Source organism: Manihot esculenta, chromosome 3 (genome assembly GCF_001659605.2).
Source record: "Manihot esculenta cultivar AM560-2 chromosome 3, M.esculenta_v8, whole genome shotgun sequence".
Taxonomy (NCBI): domain Eukaryota; kingdom Viridiplantae; phylum Streptophyta; class Magnoliopsida; order Malpighiales; family Euphorbiaceae; genus Manihot; species Manihot esculenta.
The window spans coordinates 17,367,527-17,386,256 of NC_035163.2; positions in this window are offsets into that span (position 1 = coordinate 17,367,527).

The following is an 18,730-nucleotide window of genomic DNA, read 5'->3' on the forward strand; positions in this document are numbered from 1 at the left end:
TATCTCTGACCTGCAACCCTGGGGGTTAGGGGAAAGGGGTAAGCTACAAGAGCCTAGTGAGCAGAACCATAAAAACAATTTAAATAAACGTATGCTCATATGAAATGCGTCACATCACAAACAATTCACATCAAGGATGGACATGTCACCAGTAACCCTCTACATAATCCAACTGTGCCAGGGACGTAGTGCAGGCCACACCTGGTCTTTCTCTTACATATAACATATCATAACATATCCAACTGTGCCAGGGGCGTAGTGCAGGACACACCTGGTCTTTCTCTTACATATTGCCAGGGGCATAGTGCAGGCCACACCTGGACTTCCATATCATATCACATCATATCATATCATGTCATATCGAGGGTTAGTGAGTCATCCAATATCCATCCACAACAACAGCAAATTATGCAATGCATCATATTCGTGAATTCTAATGCAAGCAACCTATTACATAACATGTTATTCATGATGCATGAGCATGCTTAAAATTTAATTTTTTTTAAAACAATAAATGAGTTTAGTTCTACTCACCTCTGGCTGACAAAGGAGCAGCTAACTCACTGCTGGCTTCTACGGTCTCTCGGGTCCAAACCTATACAGGTAGACTCAAATGAGGGACCAAACATAACTCTATCAAGACTCTAAATAACTCCCCAAAAACCTCTAAAACATCATAAAACATGTACACAAAACAAGCGAAAGAAGGCTGGGCAGGGGACTTTCGGCTGCAGGTTCGGCGGCCGAAGGTCCCTACAGATCCGAAAGTCAGGCACTTTCAGGGGCAAGGTTCGGCGGCCGAAACTCCCCTCCAGATCCGAAAGTCCATGCTTTCGGGGGCAGTTTAGGCAGCCAAAGGCTGCATCCACAGGCAGGTTCGACGGTCGAACCTTGCTTCGGCGGCTGAACCTGGGTTCTCCAGAATGGCGGAACTCGATTCCGCCCTATGCATTTCAGCCCCAAAACTCTCCAATCTCACATCCAGCTTTCTACAACATGCATTCTCACACCCACATGCATAAGGGGTACAAAAACTAGCTTAAAACCCCAACAAAACAACACATAGCATACATTTATCATAAAACTAATATAAACCCTAACATTTTAGATGTAACCAAAACATACATTACTAACCCTTAACCCCTTCTCAAAACTCATTTAAAGCATAAGAATAGATAAGGATCTACACTTACCTCTTGAAGATCGAAGGTAGGTGCGACCCAAACTTGGAGGTGAGGAGAAAACGGTCTCCGGAGGTCTCCAAGCTTCAAAACTTCGATTTAAGCTTAAAAACTTCAAAAACAATATAAAAACTCATAAAAATCTTGAGAGATTTGAAGGAAAAACACAAGATCATCAAGGGGTGGCGGAGACTCACCTTGTCCGGAAATGGAGAAAGAAAACTCGCCCATTTTCGGACAAGGGGCCCTTTATAGGTGGCTAGCCAGACCACCTTTGGGGGCCAAAAGAGCTTCCGAAACCATCCCATGTTCGACGGCCGAATATGAGGTTCGGCGGCCGAACCTGGGCCTTTCCCTCAATCTCTTTTCTTTTCTTCTTTAAAACTTTAACTCAAAACCAAACAATAAAACCATGAAAATCATTTTGTAAAAACATATATTTTTTTTTACTCTTCTAGGAGGTTTCGGTACTCGAGATTCCGGATTCCAACGGAGATTCCGTCGGAAGGTTGGAATTCCGACACCGGAGTCTAGCCAAGTATTACATAAAAAAAATCACAATCGTAACACACTATGAAGTAAAATCCATTTTTAATAAAATTAAATATAGAAAATCCTAATCAACCTGATCGTACGCTTTATGCATATCCAATTCTAGAGTCATAGTATGCATTCGACTAGGAGAAGTATTCGAATAAGAAAAAACCTCAAGCGATCATAATATTATCTTGAATGGCTCGACCATAAATAAAGACATTCTAATCATCAAGAATTAAAGAATACATCTATGGCTTCAGCCAATTCACCATAATTTTAGAGATGAGTTTATACATAAAATTGCACAAATTGATAGGCGAAACTAGTGAATGCCAATTGGATTATGATATTTCGCAACAAGAATAATAGTAGTCCTATTTAGCTCTTTCAGTAAATACCAATTATCATAAAAACTGTGAACAGCTCGACACAAAGATGGACTCATCATGTCTCAATTATTTTGATAAAAGAAGCCAGAGAATTCTTCAAAACCTAGAGCCTTAGCTGCACCTAATTGAAAAATTGTTGCATTTACCTCATCATTAGAGAGATTGCCGACAAAGCCTCATTAAATATTGGTGTAGCTAAAATGGGTATCAAAGATAGAACTTGATCACAATCATGTAATGGCACTACCTAATAAAGACCTTGAAAATATTTATGAATTAAAACTTGAATATTTGTATCCCGTTCTACTCAGCTCTCTAAATCGATTGAAGACGATCAATTCTATTACATTGTCTCTGTTGAATTGCTGACATGTGAAAAAAATGAGTATTAATAGCACTGCATAATAAAGACCTTGAAAAAATTTATGAATTAAAATTTAAATCTTTGTATCCCATTCTACCCAGTTCTTTGAAGTCGATTGAAGATAATCAATTCTATTGCATTGTCTCTGTTGAAATTGCTGACACGTGAAAGAAACAAGTATTTTGATCTCCTTCTTGAAGCTGATCAATTCTATATAATTCATTAATTGGTTGCCAATTAAATCTCATATCCATGTATAGAGATTTTTTTTATTTAGAAAAAGGAGAGATTATAATTTTTTATTTTACATGAATAGTTACATATTGCATTACTACAATAACAATAATATTTATAAAACTAAGGTTAGTTTTAAAGGGTTAGCCACAAGCGAGTTAAACGATACAGACTTAACAACAACGTTAACAACTCTATTACCCTAAAGACAATCTAATTGAGAGTATATGTAACGACCCGGAGACCGGACCGCTCCCGGCGCTAGGATCCAGATCGGCTTAAGGCCGCCGGGACCCGTAGCAAGCCTGCTATGAACTCTGTAAACCTGGTAAATCCCATACATGATCAACAATTTCCATAAAAATTTGAAACTTTCCATCTACCAAGCTTAACCTGTGCATGCACATAAACTCTGTAAACATAAAACCCCATACTAGAACCCTCATCAAATGCTCTAGTTGGGTCGTCATTTCATACATTAAGCTTAGTCCTCAACATATATCATTATAAAACATAATAATATACAGATCATGTACAAAGGGAAATAACTAGCTCTAAGGCCAAGCACAACTCTATCATCAATATACATTACATGACTTTACATTATTGTCAATACATGTCCACTACCACTATTACATAAGCTTTTCTCCTGAAGCTATCCCATGCTAACTCTGGCCCTGCAAACCTGGGGGTTAAGGAGAGGGGTGAGCTACTAGAGCCCAGTGAGTAGATGTAATACCCGGCTAGAGTCCGGCATCGGAATTCTACTTTCCGGTGGAATCTCGGATGTCGAAATCCTCTAAAAGGGTAAGATTTATGTTTTTGTAAAGGATTTTAGTATGTTTTAATGTTTTCAGTACAAAGGAAATGAGGTTTTGAAAGAAACGAGCCAAGGAAGACATGCAAGGTTCGGCCGCCGAAGGTGAGTTTTGGCCGCCGAACATGCATGAGTTTTGGTTTCACGTTAGGCCGCCGAAGGTGGTCTGGCCAGCCGCCGAAGGTGGTCTGGCCAGCCACCTATAAAAGGCCCTAGGTCGGTGAATGGATAAGATTTTCTTGCCATTCACAGCCAGAGGTTAGACCATGATCTTCCTTGGGTGATTTTCATGTTTTCTTCAACTCTTGCAAAGTTTTGATGAGTTTTATGTTGTTTTGAAGCTTTTGAGCAACTTAACCAAAAGTTTTGAAGTTGGAGACTTTGAGGGAGAGTTTCTCCATATCTCCACGTTGGGATCTTTGATCTTCTTGTTTGTAAGAGGTAAGTGAAGATCCTGAACTTCTTTTCATATTTTAGGAAGGTTTTATGAAGTTGATGGGTAGAGATGCATATTTAGGGTAAGTTGAGGTTTTGGTTGCTTTGTGGTCAAAGCATACTTATGTGTTTAGTTGTGTTGTTTGTTGGGGTTTTCAGTTAGTTTTGGACCCTTTGTGCCTATACTTGAGTATATGCAGGTTGTGAGTTGTTTGGTTTGCATGATGAGTGAGGTTTGGGCACGAGTTGCATGAAGCAGAACAAGTTTCTGCCTAACTGGAAAATCCAGTTTCAGCCGCCGAAAGAAGGTTCGGCCGCCGAACATGCTAAGGAGGTGGTTTCGGCTGCCTAAGCTTGCATAAGCTTGCCCCCGAAAGTTTGGACTTTCGGCTCTGGAGGAGACTTTCAGCTGCCGAAGGTGCCGCAGAAGGTTAGAGACTTTCGTCTCTGGAGAGGACTTTCGGCAGCCGAAGTGCCGCCGAAAGTGCTTGAGGTTCGTCTCTGGAAGGGACTTTCGGCTGCCGAACCTGCTGCCGAAAGTGCCCTGTCCAGCCTTCTATTGCATGTTTTTCTTGATTCTTTTAGGATGTTTTAGGGGAGTTTTGGGGAGTATTCTAGAGTTGTTCTTACGTTAGTTTGGTCCCTCATGTGAGTCCATCTGTGTAGGAACGGACCAGAGGAACCAAAGAGGTCAGCAGTGAGCACTGCTTCAGAGTTTCCAGAGTCAGCTCAGAGTCAACCAGAGGTGAGTGGAACTACATTTCATGTTTTAAATTGAGAAAGTAAATGCTTTGAGCATATTCCATGCATCATGATATGTAATAGGTTGAGTGCACTAGAATACACTAATGTGACGCATTGCATTATCTATGCTTGTACGGATCGGACATAGTTTTGGATTCACTAGCCCTCCGAGTAAAGTCCTGAGGAGCCCTGAGAGGGCCGGGCACAGAGGACCATAGGGTGCGTAGAGAAGTTCTGAGTAGCTCCTTCGCGGGCCGGGCACAGAACAGAGAGATTTTTGAATCTGTCCGTTTGAGATGATGTGATTTACTTGTGATGTGATGCATTTCATGAGAGCGTGTTTTATGAACATGTTTTATTTGTTCTACTCACTGGGCTAGTATAGCTCATCCCACTCCTTTAACCCCAGTCTTGCAGGATCAAAGGCAAAGGGAAGTCAGCAGGGTACAGGAAGAGTAAAGAAAGAGTTTTGTACTAGTTTAGTGTGGACATGTAATATTGTAAAGAAATGGTTTCGTATTGTAGAGTGTAGAGTATCGTGCTTGACCCATGTTGTACATCCTTTTTGTATACATGATCTATTTATGTGTTGTGACTGTTTTTTTATCAGTATGTGAAACACCAGGCTTAACAGAGTATGAGTTGAACCCGTCTAGAGCAAGCTCTAGTAAGGGGTTTTAGAGTACAGAGCTAGTGCATGTACAGGTTGAGCCTTGGTTCAGAGAATCAGTTTTATGTTTTTATAGAAAATGTATGATCATGTATGGGATTTTACAAGTACACAGAGCGTATAGCAGGCTTGCTACGGGTCCCGGCGACCTTAAGTCGACCTGGATCCTAGCGCCGGTAGCGGTCCGATTTTTAGGTCGTTACAGTAGAGCACTAATAAAATCATTAAAACATGCCTCCATGAAATGCATCACATCACAAACAAATCATATCAAGGATGAACTTGTTACCAATAGTCCTGACACATTGCACTAATGCCAGGGCGTAGCATGGGCTCCTGGTCTTTCTCATAACAATAACATAACTCGTGCCAGTGGCGTAGAATGGGCCTCTGGTCTTTTTCTTACATGGTGCCAGGGCGTAGCATGGGCTCCTGGACTTTCTCATAGATCATGCCAGGGCGTAGAATGGGCCTCTGGACTTTCCTCAAGGACTAAAGGATCATCCAACATTCATCCACATCCATAACATATAATGCAATACAACATATTCGTGAGTTCGAATGCACTACATCCTATATACACATGGCATTTATGATGTATGAGTCATGCTAAAACTTTGCATTGAAGTTAAAACATAGTTTAGTTCCACTCACCTCTAGTAGACGCTGAAATACCTCTGAACCAGCTAACACTGAGGGCCTCCTTGGTTCCTCGGGTCCGAATCTACACAGGTGGACTCAAATGAGGTTCCGACATATTCTAACATAACTATAAACATTCCCCCAAAAACCCCCCTAAAACATCTCAAACATGCATGGAAAAACAAGCAAAGGAAAGCTGGACAGGGGTCTTTCGGCGGCACCTTCGGCGGCTGAACCCTTCTCCAGATCCGAAACTCATGCACTTTCGGCGGCACCTTCGGCGGCCAAAAGTCCCTCCAGATTCGAAAGTCTAAACTTTCGGGGGCAAGGTTCGGGGGCTAAAAGACCTTTCAGAGCCGAAAGTCACCCACCTTAGGCGGCGTGTTCGGCGGCCGAAACTCCCTCCAGAGCCGAAAGTCTAAACCTTCGGGGGCGAGTTTAGGCAGCCAAAACAGCATCCATAAGGGGTTCGGCGGCCGAACCTGAGTGCTCCCAGAAGGCAGAACTCAGATCACACATGCATAATCAGCCTCCAAAACCATACCAAACACTCTCAACATGCAACCAACCTCTCATAACCCTGCATAAACCCTTAACCATGCATATAGGAGCTTAACAACTAGTGCAAACTCCTCAAACAACATCATAGCATCACATATAGCATATGACCAACATATACTCTAACTTCTATATCCACTCAAAACATGCCATAAAACTCTCTTACACCCTTTAAAACATGCTCAAAACATAAGGGAAAGTGAGGATCCATGCTTACCTCTTAAAGATTGAGAGGATTGACGATCCTAACTTAGAGATGGAGAGGATAACGATCCAAAAGCTCCAAGTCTTTCAACTTTGCCTTCTTTTGCTCAAAACTTCAAAAACCAAGTTCAAAACTCATTAATACGTGCATGATTTGGAAGAACAAGAGGAAAACAACCAAAGGAGGATAAAACCCTACCCTTGTACGAAAAGAGAGTGAAAACACACTCCATTTTCGGTCAACGGGGCTTTTATAGGTGGCCAACCGACTCTCCTTCGGCGGCCAAAGCTGCATGCAAACCTCCACCACCTTCGGCAGCCGAAGTGAGGATTCGGGGGCAGCAAAACCATGCAACGTTCGGCGGCCGAACTTCACTTTCGGCGGCCGAACTTCACTTTCGGCGGTCGAACCTGGCAATTGCCTCCTTGGTCTTTTCCTTTTCAAAACTCAATTTTCTTAATCAAAACCATTAAATCATGTAAAAACCATTTTGACAAGCCTCTGATTTACCCCTTAAGAAGGCTCCGACGTCCCTAAATCCCAAATTCCAACGGAGAATCCGCCGGAAAGTAGGAATTCCGATGCTGGGGTCTCGCCGAGCATTACAGTATAAATATAAGATAAGTGTAATATTAATTGCAATATCAAAATGCAGCGTAAAAGTCGCATTAGTTAAAGCTATGAATAGATCTAAATCAAAGACACAAATAAACAACCATAATCTCAGAGGCAAAGCTAATTCAAGAGACGTAAGCATGGTAGGAGCTTTTACTATTATAAGAAAATAGCTCCAAATGCATTTAATTCTTCTATTTATTGAAACATATTGCTAATTTCAACTACCATAACGATACCTCCAAACTTAGCTCTAAATTCAAGAGAGATTTTAAGTTTGAATCTTCTAACCATGATATATGAATTTTTTGTATTAAAAATTATGCAAGAGTTATTCTGTGTTAATGGGCATGAATGTGATAATATTTCAAGTCATAAATAGATTAGATCAATGATTTCACTAATTTGGGACAGAATATAAGGTTTTTTTTTATAACTAGATATATTCCTTATTTATTGTATTGAAACTAAATTTTACTCGCGATAAGTTGATGAGTTGCAAAACTCACAATTTTTTCCTCATTTAATTCCTTGATTTTACTGTAATTTTGATATAAATATTTAATTTTAATTTGAATTTAATGTTGGACATGGTTGTGAGCAGAAGTTGAGAAATGGAAGAAAAAAAGGCTGATTTAAAGGATTTTTATACCGGGAGGCTACAACCTTGATCAAACCTGTAATCTGAAGCGATAGGGAGATAAGATAGATTTTGCTACCTAAGCAAGGATAAGATCAGTTTCAAATGGAGTCAAATTGAATCAAACTCAATCAGATGAGGATAAAGATCATATGAGGATAGAGATAAGATTAGGATAGAGATAAGATAGGGATAATAGATTTTATTTTTATTTATTTATTTATTTATTTTTTATCCTTTTGTGCCTATATAAAGGCTCCTAGCATTTAACCTGGAGAATCATATTCTACCTCTCACTCTCATTTCCTCTCTTGCTGCCCCACCTTCTTCTCCATCTTCTTTTCTTCTTCTTCTCCTTTTGCTTAATTTTTATAATTTTATTATGGCCATAAGTGGCTAAACAATCTATTTTCAATTGAAGGTGAATTTAAATTGAGGTTTGTTTAAGTTGTGAGGTTATGCACTTAATTCTCTTCATCTTATTTCTATTTTTTGTCAATTTCTGATTTCGAGGAACACCACCTCCATTGTTGTTTTCTTGAGAATTCAAGAGGCCTATTGAATCTCTTGGAAAAATAACTTATCGCTAATTAATCTGATTAAATCCGTAATTGTTTAATTGGGTTAATAACAAGTGGCAATTAATATATTAGTTTATATTAAGAAATTAATGGAATTGATTTGAATAAAACGCGTGTTTTTATTGATCAAGTTTGGATTCTTCTCTCTAAATACAGTTGACTAATTAAATCTACACGCGTGTTGGGATTGTTAGTTAATTAGAAATTAATTTAAGCGCGAACCAGATTAATTTATTTATAAGGAAGAATTGGTGGGATTCACGTGTTTGACCACTATAACCAAACAATAGATAATAATATGAAATATTTTGTTTCTAACCAATGATCAACTGCAAAACACTTCAATTTGATTATTTTCAGCTGAAAGTTTTAATTAATTATTTGTTTCTCAATTTTCAATTACATTATTTATTTATTTATTTATTTTCTTTTTTTTTTTAAGTTTATTTTTAGAGACTTGCCCAAGATAAAATCTCTCTTATCAAAAAATTCTCTTCTTCTCACTTTTTGAATTAAACTATTTTTTTTTATTTCAAATTGGTCATCTAAATTAAATAAGATTAAAATCTCTGTGGGATCGATATTCACTTACCCTGTCTACAAGTTCTTGTCAATTGAGAAAAGGGAAGTAAATTTTAAATTGACGGATTCGACACCGTCATAAGTCTATATATTAATAAGTAAATTCTGATAATCATTTGTCACATTCAATAAAAATAAAATTCTCTAATCTCATTTAAAAAAAAATAATATCTAACTATTAATTACAAGATTTAATTTTTACATAATTTTCAGTTGTATTCATCCTAAGTGATTTTATTTTAATTTTAATTTTTTAAAAGTGGAAATTTCAATTTTGATGCTAGAATTGAATCAAATGTCTAATCCAAGATTGATTTGATCAAATTTAGATTTGGCTGATTATACCCCAATTTTATTTAGATCGATTTTTTTTTATCTAAACTCGAAACTTGTGCACACTTACTTTTATCAAAATATTAAGTCATTTTTTTTTAACTTTAGTTTTTTTACTTTTTATTAGAGTTGATGTATACTTTATTTCAGGTTAATTTACACTAATTTAATTCAAATTTCAATTCTTAAAATGATTCATATAATTATTATCATAAAACTTATATCTTACCATTTAAGTTATAAATTTAGTTGTTAAAATGCATTATATAATCTAACATTTGCACTGCTTAAATGTGATAGATCTCAAATTTTACTTTTCCAATTCCTAATTCCATTTAAAAAAAAATTTAATATTTATTTTTGACTAGATTTAGGGGTGAGCAGTATTCGGTTCAAATCGAAAAAACCGATCGAACCGAATCGATTTGAAAATTTAGTTCGGTTTTTTATATATTTTGGTTCGGTTTTTAATTTCAAAAATTTCAGTTATTTCGGTTCGGTTCGGTTTTGATAAAAAAAAACCGAAAAAACCGAACCGATTAGTAATAATAATATATTTTTTCAATAATATATAGAAATTAAATCATATTAAAATTAAAATATTTTAATTAAATTTTAAAACATTAAAAATAAAGTGTAAAAAATAAAAAAATTATTAAAAATCGAAACTGATCAAACCGAACCGAACCGAACCGAATCAGACCGGTTCGGTTCGATTCGGTTTCTGACCAAAATCAGTTCGGTTCGATTTTTATAAACACTCAAATTTCGGTTTTTGGTTTATTCGGTTCGGTTCGGTTTTGAACCGAACCGACCGAATGCTCACCCCTAATATGCTTTATTTATTTCATGGAAAATACTTTTTACAAAAATATTTTCTATATTTAAAATATTTAAAAATTTAATTAATAAAATTTTTTTATTAAATAAAAATTAAATTATTTTAAAAAAATCATTTTATACGCTTCGAATAATTTTATTAATATTTTTGTATGTAAATTTATTAATATATTTTATTTTTTAAATTAAAATTGAATAATAATAAATAAGTTATTTTATTATAAAATATATTCTATAGAAAACATTTTACCTAATAAATATTTTCATAAATACAAATTATTTTTAAAAAATGAAATCTTAATTATATATTATTTATTATAAGGTCCTATATATTCGATATTATACATACTATATAATATAATAAACTTATATAATCAAACTGAAAATTCGATTTAATTTATAGGGCTGGATTGGATTGATTGATTTGATTTAAGATTTTTAAAATAAAAATTGTTAATAAAAATATTTTTTTATATAAATTATTAAAAATATAAAATAAAATGAATTTAAATAAATATTGAGATAATGTCGTTATAAAGTGATATGATTGAAAACATAATTAAACTGTGATGGGTCAATTTGTAAAAGAAAAAGAATGAGGTGGTTGACGTTTATAGATAATCACTCAGACGCTCAAATCAGTAAATTGATAGAATAAGTGAATATAATAAATTGTTTTGAGTTTAGAATAAGTGTGTTAGAATATGTATTATGATTTTTGTGCACATCTACATTTATACTGTAAGAAGATATAGTTAGTTGTTGAATCTCCTGAAAATTTGACTGGTACCAGCTAGTGAATAGGGGATTCCGTATTTGTAGGTATAGTGGGGATTTGCTAGATTATATCCGCTAAAGGTAACTTTCCATGAACACTCGGTCTACTCGGGAAAGAGCGAGTCTTGGTGAAAAATCGAGCGCTACGTTATCTGGGTCTTCCTTTCTATGAATGGACCTTGTATCAGCTTATCAAACCCTTACCACATGGCCCTATCTTATGGTGACAGCTCGTGACTTACTTTGGCTATGTCACATTAGAGTTTCCCCCGTTGGTCTTCAATTATCCAGATTCGAAGTTTATAATTGTTTCCATGGTCCAGTACACGTGGCACACATGCATTGGCTCTCCACACCCACGTCTTTTTACTTACTTTGTGAATAAATGTTAATTGCCTCACTTCTCGAGCTGCATCCATACCAGCCGCTGGTATAATCTGTGTAATACCCGGCTAGACTCCGGTATCGGAATTCCTACTGTCCGGTGGAATCTCGGATGTCGAAAATCTCTAGAAGGGAAAAACCATGTTTTTATAAAATGTTTTCATGTATTTTATGGTTTTAAATAAGATAGAAATTGAGTTTTTAATGAAAAAGATCATGGAGGTATTTCCAGGTTCAGCCGCCGAACCTCAAATTTGGCCGCCGAACATGGGATAGTTTAGGGGGGCAAGTTAGGCTTCTGAAAGTGGCTCAGGTTCGGCCGCCGAACCTCATGTTCGGCTGCCGAACTTGCATGAGTTTTGGAGGCACTTTAGGCCTCCGAAGGTGGTCTGGCCAGCCCCTATAAAAGGGCTCTATGGCTGAAACGGGCGAGCTTTCTCCCCTATTTTCGGCCAACAGTGAGTCCATGCTCTCTCATGGTTGGTTTTGTTGATTTTCCTCAAATCTTTCAAGTTTTAACGAGTTCTAACTTGGTTTTGAAGAGTTTTGAAGCTAAGAGCAAGTTTTGGAGCTTGGAGGTCCAAAGAGCTAGATCTCTCCCATCTCCGAGTTGGATCGCCTCTCCTCTCGATCTCCAAGAGGTAAGAGTAGATCCTTAGCTCATTACACGTTTTAAACAAGTTTTATGAAAGTTTATGGGGTAGAAATGCATGTTTAGGTTAATGTTGAGTTTTTGGTTAATGTTGAGTATTTGGACAATGTGTGTTGTATATGTATGTTTGATGTGTTTTAGTTGGGGTTTAGGATAGTTTGAGACCCCTATGAGCTTATGTATGTGTGTATGCATGTTGTAGAAGTGTTGGTTTTGAGTTGGAAGGTGTTGGGAGGCAAATGTGCATTGTGGAGGCTGAGTTCTGCCCTTTGGAAGAACTCAGGTTCAGCAGCCGAAGGGACTTTCGGCCGCCGAACCTGCTTGAGGAGGCAAGCCTTTGGCTGCCGAACCCTGGCCCCGAAAGTGGACTTTCGGCTCTGGAAGGGAGTTTCGGCCGCCGAAGGTGCCGCCGAACATGCATGAGTTTCGTCTCTGGAAGGAACCTTCGGCCGCCGAAAGTGCCGCCGAAGGTGCATGACTTTCGGCTCTGGAGGGACTTTCGGCCGCCGAACCTGCCGCTGAAAGTGCCCTGTTCGGATAGAAAGATGAGGGTGGAAACATGGGGTACTGTGGGTACGGTGGGTAAAAGGGAGGATAGGGCATAAAGGTGGGATATGGGTTATAGCTAGAGAAATCCGACGTGCTTCCCATCGGATACCCTGGCCCCTGAGGATAGGGTGCATACTGTGGTGGAACAAAGCCCGAGGCCTGAGTGCCTCCTTGGGACTCTCCCATATCCTCTTCTGACATACTCATGCCCAAACTACTATATCTTCTCTGATTATCCTCCTTTGTTTCCATCACATCCACTGATATACCATCATGAACTGATCTCCTCCGATTGCATCAAAAGACCTTCTAGGGTCCCTTGATGTACCTTCTCTGCTTGTTTGACAAGATCTTGCCCTTTGCAGAGCAGGGGGATAGGCATCCATGCCCTCATTCTCTGGCGGAGCTCCAGTCAATCTTACAGATCGACGAGTTCCTCTCATTTTGACTTCTGAAAGCATAACATATCATACAAACATTAGCATCACACGGTCCATGTGGAAACACATGAACCTACCTCACATACATAGCATAACATTAATACACATGCATATCATCATGGCATTTCACATCATCATACAAGACAGGACTCCACATCCTATCCTAGTGGACATGATCTTTCCTATTGTGCTTGCTCTTCTAAAACCTCTATGAGCCCGACACACTATAGGTCCGACCATGTGAACCTAGGGCTCTGATACCAATCTGTAACAGCCCGGAAATCGGACCGCTACCGGCGCTAGGATCCAGATCGGTTTAAGGCCGCCGGAACCCGTAGCAAGCCTAACATGCATCCTGTACAGTTGGTATAATCCCTAAACATTTCCATAAAACATTTTGAACTTTACCTTTGCCCAGCTTGACTTGTGTATGCACTATGACTGAACTCATAGAACCCTTAGGGTCAGCATACCCTATGTCAAACTCGGTCCAACATATATATATATCAACATCATATAAAACTCATGTACAAAGGGATTTCCCAACTCGGGCCAAGCACAATACTATAACTCTGAACATATTACATAATATCATTTTTTCAATACAACTCTTTTACATTAATACATAACCTTACATTACATTATGTCCACAACTATTCTATTACATATCATAACCATAGCTATATCCTGATGACTTTCTGAACTATCTCTGACCCTGCAAACTTGGGGTTAGGGGAGAGGGGTGAGCTATAAAGCCCAGTGAGCAGAACTAAAATAAAAACAGTTTATAATATCATATGCTTTCATGACATGCATCACATCACAAACATATCACATCAAGGATGAACTTGTCACCCATAGCCCTCAACATATCGTAACATGTCCAACTGTGCCAGGGGCGATAAGGCCACGCCTGGTCTTTTCTTACATAACTCATATCATAACATGTCCAACTATGCCAGGGGCGATTAGGCCACACCTGGTCTTCTCTGTCACATAACATATTGCCAGGGGCGATTAGGCCACACCTGGTCTTTCCATCTCATGTCATACCCTGTCATATCATATCATATCATATCGTACTGAGGGCTAGAGGATCATTCAATATTCATCCACATCATCATCATCGTATTATGCAATGCATCATATTCGTGAATTCTAATGCAACAACCTATTACATAACATGGTATTCATGATGCATGAACATGCTTAAAACATTTCATTTCTTTAATATGAAAATAGTTATGTTCTACTCACCTCTGGCAGACGCTGGACTAACTCTGCAACTGCTAACACTAATGGCCTCCTCGGTCCCTCGGGTCCGATCCTACACAGGTGGACTCGAATGAGGTGCCAACCAAACTCTAAACAACTCATAAATAATTCCCAAAAACCCCCTTAAACATCATAGAAACACACATAGAAAATAACCATAAAGAGCTGGACATGGCACTTTCGATGGCACTTTCGACGGCCGAAGGTCCCTTCCAGAGCCGAAAGCCATACAGGTTCGGCGGCAAGTTCGGCGGCCGAACCCTCTCTCCAGAGACGAAAGTCAAGCACTTTCGGCGGCCGAATATCACCTTCGGCGGCTGAAAGTCTGCTCCAGCTCCGAAACACAACTTTCGGGGGTAAGGTTTGGCGGCCAATCTATGCATCCATAGGCAGGTTCGGCGGCCGAAACTACCTTCGGCGGCCGAATCTGAGTTCTTCCAGAACTCAGCCCTCGTGCATACAAGCCTCCCAACCCCCCCCCCCCAAAACAAGCATCCAACCTCTTAAAAATATGCATAAACTTCTCAAAACCATGCATCAACCCTTAACCATGCATAAAGGAGCTTAACAACTAGATTAAACTTCCAAAAACAACATCAAAAGCATACATAGATAGTTTATGACCCACATAAGCCAAAACCATCAAAACAACCCATAATCTCACTTGCTATTTTCCAATCATGCATACACTCTCCCACATGCATAAACTAGCTTAAACCTTCAATATAACATCACATAAACATACATTGGGCACAAAACCCACATAAACCCTAACATGCATATCTACCCATACTCAACCATCAAAACATCTTTAAACTTACTTAAAACTTCATTAAAACACTAGGAAAGCAAGGATCTACACTTACCTCTTGAAGATCGAGGGGTAGTGCGATCCTTAACTCGGAGGTGTGGAGGATCCAAGCTCCAAAAGCCTCCAAGCTCCAAAACTTCTATTTGGGCTTCAAAACTTCAAAACAAGGGTAGATCTCATGAAAAACTTGAGGAATGGGTAAAGAAAACATGAAAACGACCAAAGGAGAACCAAAACTCACCTGAGCTCGAGAATGGAGAGAAAACTCGCCCATTTTCAATCTGAGGGCTCTTTATAGGTGGCCTGCTGAACTATCTTCGGCAGCCTAACGTGCCCCCTAAACTCATGCATGTTCGGCGGCCGAACTTGAGGTTCGGCGGCCGAACCTTGGCTCATTCAAACAAGGCTTTCGGAGGCCAAAAGCGCTTCCGAAACCTTCCCATGTTCGGCGGCCGAACTTTACTTTCGACGGCCGAACCTGGCAAATGCCTCTTTGGTCTTTTCTTTTCAAAACTCATTTCTTTTTCATTTAAAACCATGAAATCAGTAAAAACATTTTAGAAATCACATTTTACCCTCTAGAAGACTCTGGCATCATCAAAATTCCAAATTCCAACGGAGATTTCGCCGGAAGGTAGGGATTCCGATGCCAGAATCTAGCCGGGTATTACAATATGCTACCCCATTGGAGTGTTTGATGAGGACTCCAGTGTGGGGTTTGATGTTTATGATTATGAGTTGTGCATGCACAGATTAAGTTTGGTAAATGAATGAGAAAGTTCAAAATTTTATGTATATGTTTGATCATGTATGGGATTTAACAGGTATACAGGATGTATGTTAGGCTTGCTACGGGTCCCGGCGGCCTTAAGCCGATCTGGATCCTAGCACCGGTAGCGGTCCGATTTTCGGGTCGTTACAGATTGGTATCAGAGCCCTAGGTTCATATGGTCGGACCTAGAGTGTCGAGCTCATAGATTTTCTAGAAGGTCAAGCACAATAGGAAAATCATGTCCACTAGGATAGGATGAAGAGTCCTGTCTTGAATGATGATGTGAAATGCCATGATTTTATGCATGTGCAATGATGATATGCTATGTATGTGATGTGGGTTCATGTGTTTGCACATGAACTATTTTGATGTTAATCTTTTATGTGATGTGTGTTGTTTTTCAGTAGGCAAGATGAGAGGAACTTGTAATGCCCGGCTAGACTCCGGTATCGGAATTCCTACCGTCCGGTGGAATCTCGGATGTCGGAAACCTCTAGAAGGGTAAAAACATGTTTTTATAAAATGTTTTCATGTATTTTATGGTTTTAAGTAAGAAAGAAACTGAGTTTTGAATGAAAAAGACCATGGAGACATTTCCAGGTTCGGCCGCCGAACCTCAAGTTCGTCCGCCGAACATGGGATAGTTTAGGGGGGCAAGTTAGGCTTCCAAAAGTGGCCCAGGTTCGGCTGTCGAACCTCAGGTTCGGCTGTCGAACCTCATGTTCGGCCGCCGAACTTGCATGAGTTTTGGAGGCACTTTAGGCTTCCGAAGGTGGTCTGGCCAGCCCTTATAAAAGGCCCCATGGCCGAAAACGGGCGAGCTTTCTCCCCTATTTTCGGCCAACGGTGAGTCCATGCTCTCCCATGGTTGATTTTGATGATTTTTCTCAAATATTTCAAGTTTTAACGAGTTCTAACTTGGTTTTGAAGAGTTTTGGAGCTAAGATCAAGTTTTGGAGCTTGGAGACCCAATGAGCTAGATTTCTCCCATCTCCAAGTTTAGATCGCCTCCTCTTTCGATCTTCAAGAGGTAAGAGTAGATCCTTAGCTCATTTCATGTTTTAAACAAGTTTTATGAAAGTTTATGGGGCAGAAATGCATGTGTAAGTTAGTTGTTTGTTGTTAGGGTAAATGTTGAGTTTTTGGGTAATGTATGATGTTTGAGTTGCTTTATGTGTTTGTGTTGGTGTTTAGGATAGTTTGAGACCCCTAAATGCTTATTTTCTTGTGTATGCATGTTGTAGAATAGCTAAATGCATGTTTGAATGGTTTGGGAGGCAAAAATGTGCATGAAGAGGCTGAGTTCTGCCATTTGGAAGAACTCAGGTTCGGCAGCCGAAGGACTTTCGGCCGCCGAACCTGCCTGTGGAGGCAAGCTTTCGGCTGCCGAACCCTGCCCCCGAAAGTTAGACTTTCGGCTCTGGAAGGGAGTTTCGGCCGCCGAAGGTGCCGCCGAACATGCATGAGTTTCGGCTCTGGAACCACTTTCGGCCGCCGAAGGTGCCGCCGAAAGTGGCTGAGTTTCGGCTCTGAAGGGACTTTCGGCCGCCGAACCTGCCGCCAAAAGTGCCCTGTTCAGCCTTCCTTTGCATGATTTCTATGATTGTTTTAAGGTGTTTTAGGGGGTTTTTGGGGAGTAGTTTAGAGTCATGTTCATGTATGTTTGGTCCCTTATTTGAGTCCACCTGTGTAGGTTCGGACCCGAGGAACCGAGGACCCCAGCAGTGAGATAGCTGCTTCAGTGTCTTGTCAGAGCTAGCCCGAGGTGAGTAGAATGACTCTTTATGTTTCAAAGCAAATAATGAAAGTTTTAGCATGATTCACACATCATGAATGCCATGAGATATATTAGGTTGTTTGCATTATAATTCACGAATATGTTGCATTGCATATTATGTTGTTGATGTGGATGAACATTGAGTGATCCATTAGCTCTCGTATAGTATGATATGATATGATGATAATACGGTGTGGAAGTCCAGGAAGACCCATTCTACGTCCCTGGCACCTTGGAATGTTATGATATGTTATGTAAGAGAAAGACCATGACCCATTCTACGTTCTGGCACTAATGGAAATGTAGAGGGCTATTGGTGACAAGTTCATCCTTAAGGTGATTTGTCTGTGATGTGATGCATTTCATGAAAGCATGAACTTTGAATATAACGTTTTATTATTCTGCTCAATGGGCTCTAGTAGCTCACCTCATTCCCTTAATCCCCCAGGTTTACAGGTACGGGATAGATCAGGAAGTCAACAAGAGTAAACTTATGTTTTATGTAATAGCTAGTTGTGGACATGAGAAAGACAATGTAATGTAAAGTATAGTACAGTAATGTAATGTAATGATGTTTATTGAGGTTTAGAGTTGTGCTTGACCCTAACATGTTGGTTAATCCCTTTGCATATACATGATCTATGTAGTGTGTTAATGATGTTCATGTAAACCAAGCTTAATGTATGATATGTTGCCCCATTGGAGCATTTGATGAGGGCTCCAATGTGGGGTTTTATGCTTATGAGTTGTGCATGCACAGGTTAAGCTTGGTGAATGAATGAAAGAGAAAGTTTAAAATTTTTATGTATATATTTGATCATGTATGGGATTTAACAGGTATACAGGTGTATGTTTGGCTTGCTACGGGTCGACCTTAAGCCGATCTGGATCCTAGCGCCGGTAGCGGTCCGGTTTTCAGGTCGTTA